General features: G+C 36.9%; 1 pseudogene; it reads left to right on the top strand.

The window, feature by feature from the left end:
- Window positions 1–1,466: 1,466 nt before the first annotated feature.
- LOC139881454 (inactive TPR repeat-containing thioredoxin TTL3-like) lies at window positions 1,467–3,709 on the top strand (annotated as a pseudogene).
- Window positions 3,710–3,919: the final 210 nt, after the last annotated feature.

Here is a 3,919-nt window from a genome sequence, read left to right as displayed (position 1 = left end):
TGAATTCCTCACAGGTTGACACCTAGCTGGTTTTATTCAGATTTAAAGAAATTGACTCTCATTTAAGACAGCAGTCAAAGATGTGCATATTCTTTAAGAATCCCCATAGGTCTATCTCTTAGTTTCACATTTTTGTCATACTGATTAGTGGTTCTTGGTAGTTACAGAGTTTCGGTGAAAGTAACTTTGTTTTGAGAAAATCGTTTCAACTAATGCTATGTTATCTTTTTCATTTATTTCGAGAATTTGCTGATATTAACTTTTTTTTTTTTTTAAAAAAAAAAGAAAAAGAAAAAAGAGAATTTGTTGATATTGGTCGACTCTTCTTGTTAGAAATGAGGCTGGTGGTTGTTGAATTTGCTTGCTGCAGAACTAAAATAATTGTATGAGTTGGGTCTGATAGTTCTATAGCGAAGAAGGTTTGAATCTACCGAACCTTCTTCGCACAGAAATTGCCTCAGACATAAAGCAGTCTTACTCGTCATTATAGTTGGTAATGACAACCAATGAAGCACATCCTTGAGTCTAGCGCATAAACAAAATACAGAATAGAGAAGTGATTATATAAATAATGCTTGATCATCATTCCTTATTGGTTTAGCTATGTGAAACAAACACATGTTTAGATTTGATGTGCATATTTTTAATCAATATGCCATATTGCCAATCTGTTTGAAGATGTTTTGACAGATAAGGATATTATTGTTATAGAATAGAATGTGAAAATGGCAGTGACAGTAGCATTGAGCTGAGAACCTACATAAATCCATTATTTATTTTGTTGTGAAAAACAATAACAGAACATGACACCAAAACCATAGGAACTCAAATATAGGGGGGAATTGTCTAAGGGTTTTTATTTTCTAAAATTCTAGAGATCCATATTTGATGAGACCGAGTCTCCTGGTGCCACATAAACCAAACCAAATTGATAAACAAAGATGCAAGAAAAGAAAAAAACTTTCCAATTATTAATTAAATAATTGTCTGTAAAAAAAATAATTTCTTTTTGGTTCTAAGTCCACTTGTGTAAATAAATTATCTTGAAATCAAACATTGCTGTAAAATTTCGGTTTGCGACTTTCCATTGATTCTTGGCCGCCATCATCATGCTATCTCATTTGCTCTCAGTAGAGAGAAACAAACCAAATTTCTTCCTTTGCAGCTTCTCCAGGAGGAGTTCTCTCTTGGGGTTAGGCCTGCTTCTATTTCACCTTCTTCTCATTCTAAATCAACATTTTCTAGATTATTTATTTAATATTTCAGCTTATTGACTTTTTCAGAGAATCCATGATATCTGTCTGATATGGATTCTTGTACCATACATGATCCATATAATATTTCCAAATATCTTTTTAATAGCCTCTCGTGTTCCTTCCGATTCTTTTTCTTAAATGTATAAAACCGAACCAGCATCTTTAAAAGGAAATCTTTCCCAAGGAATTGAGGATTGATCATTCCAAAAGATGGGAGATACCTCTCCTGACAGAAAATCAACTTGTGGTTTGCTAAATGCAGTTTTCGGTAGACGTAGTTTCTGGCCAAGAAGATCATCTTCCAACGTCTCAGCTCCGTCAACTGGAAATAGTCCCAACATTGTTAAAACATCATCAAACTCTAAAAGACGGAGAAATGGCTTGTCGGATCATGAATCTCCCTTTCCAGAATCTCCAAATCAGCAAAAATCAACCATGTCATCCCCACATCATCACCATCCTGTTAAATGCCCTCCTTCACACCATCAATATCAGAATGGATTCCAAAAGCAGAGGAACAACAAAAACCCCGTCAAACTCTTCAAAGTTACGTAAGCCAAGGAAGAAGAGTCCCTAATGAAGCAATCGAATCTCCGGCGAACTCGAAAGTATGATCAACGATCATCAGAAGTCGAAAGGACACAACACGCTTGTCAGAGCGTCGTCGGGAAACGTCATGCTCATGAGCAATTTGGGTAATTTAAGGCAGCCAGGCGGCGGCGGAGGAAAGAATTATGCGTTTTATAATGACCTCCCAAAGGCTGATAGAGAAGAATCTCCAAATTACGTTAACGTGATGAAGAAGAGTTATGAGGATAAGCCTAGAGGAGGAGGAGGAGGAGGAGTGACGTTATCCAAGCAGCCGGAATCTCTTTGTCGTGCGATTTCGACTAGGATGGATCCAGAGCAGTTAAAGATTATGGGGAATGAAGATTACAAGAACGGAAATTTCGCAGAGGCGCTGGCATTGTATGAAGCAGCCATTGCAATTGACCCGAAGAAAGCTTCATATCGGAGTAATAAAAGTGCAGCGTTAACGGCGTTAGGTAGGCTTCTAGAAGCCGTCTTCGAATGTAGGGAAGCCATCCAGATTGATCCTCGTTATCACAGAGCTCATCATCGTCTGGCAAACTTATACATCAGGTAAATCAACAAATTTAAGCATTTTCTCATTAACTATTTGATATTCATTTTTCTAATATAATTTATAGGTTAGGAGAAGCAGAGAAGGCGATATATCATTATAAACACGCCGGACAGGAAGCCGATCAGGATGACATTGCTAAAGCGAGACTTCTTCAAGCACATCTTAATAAATGCACAGATGCTAAAAGGATAAGAGATTGGAACACCCTTGTTAAAGAAACTCAGTTAGCTATATCTGACGGTGCAGATTCAGCTTCATTGGTAAGTTTTTTAACGAAACCTCATAGTAATTAGTAGTTTCTAAATAATAATGAAGTTTGTGGTGAATCATTCTTTTTTGTTCCTATAAAGATATATGCGTTACAAGCTGAGGCCTTCTTGAAGCTCCATAAACATCAAGATGCAGATGAAGCATTGAAAAAGGGTCGTATTTCGATGTAGAAGATTGTACCAAATTTTTTGGACCGATTGGTAACGCCAGCTTATTAGTGGTACGAGCTCAGGTTGACATAGTAACAGGGAGGTGAGTACTAATTCAATATTTCCTAGTAACATGCACGTTTGTTTCCTAAGAATTTGTGATTCTGAATTTGTTTTTTTTTTTTTTTCCTTTTTTTTGTATGTTGACCATGACACATAGTGGAGTTCACGTTTTAGATTAAATAACTTGATTTCCCATGATACCATTGAAAATATATAATATCCAAAGAATCTAGATTAAATATTTGCTAAAATATGAAATTGAGTTTTTGACAGATTTGATAATGCTTTAGCCGCCATTCAAAGAGCAGCTAGGCTGGATTCGAACAACAGGGAAGTAAATGCAGTAATGAGAAGAGCACGAGCCATAGCCGGAGCAAGATCAAAAGGGAATGAGCTATTCAAGGCTTCTAAATTCTCAGAAGCATCCATTGCTTATGGTGAAGGACTCGAACATGATCCATATAACGCCATTTTATTATGCAATAGAGCAGCTTGTCGGAGCAAACTTGGCCAATTCGAGAAAGCTGTTGAGGATTCCAGTTTGGCACTAAATCTACGTCCTGGTTATGCCAAAGCTAGACAAAGAAGAGCTGATTGCTATGCCAAAGTGAGTAACTTTAATTATTTTATCTCTAATTTGAAGCTAATTAAATTTTAGATTTGTAGTACTGATTATGTCGCATTTTTCTATTTGCGCAATAATTTTACAGTTGGGAAAATGGGAAGCTTCTATACAAGACTATGAAATACTGCAAAAACAACTGCCTGATGACGAGGAAGTTAGCAGAGGGCTGCAAGAAGTCAAGGCACAGCTCAATAAATAACTTTTCTAGGATTAATTTTTTTCCGTGAATTCCTTTTGCTGGTGCCGACATCAATTGTTTATATGGTCAAAATCCTAATGAGAGACCAGACACTCGACTGTGAATGGCTCGAAACTATCAGTACAACAACTCTATGGAAGTGCTTAACAGTGGGATTCAAGATAGAATGGGCTGGCAAGATAGAGACAGAGCGAGATTGAAAGAAAGGCG

This window comes from Rutidosis leptorrhynchoides, unplaced genomic scaffold (genome assembly GCF_046630445.1).
Source record: "Rutidosis leptorrhynchoides isolate AG116_Rl617_1_P2 unplaced genomic scaffold, CSIRO_AGI_Rlap_v1 contig158, whole genome shotgun sequence".
Lineage (NCBI taxonomy): Eukaryota > Viridiplantae > Streptophyta > Magnoliopsida > Asterales > Asteraceae > Rutidosis > Rutidosis leptorrhynchoides.
Note: the sequence above shows the minus strand (reverse complement) of the source record. Positions and strands in the feature narration are given on the sequence as shown.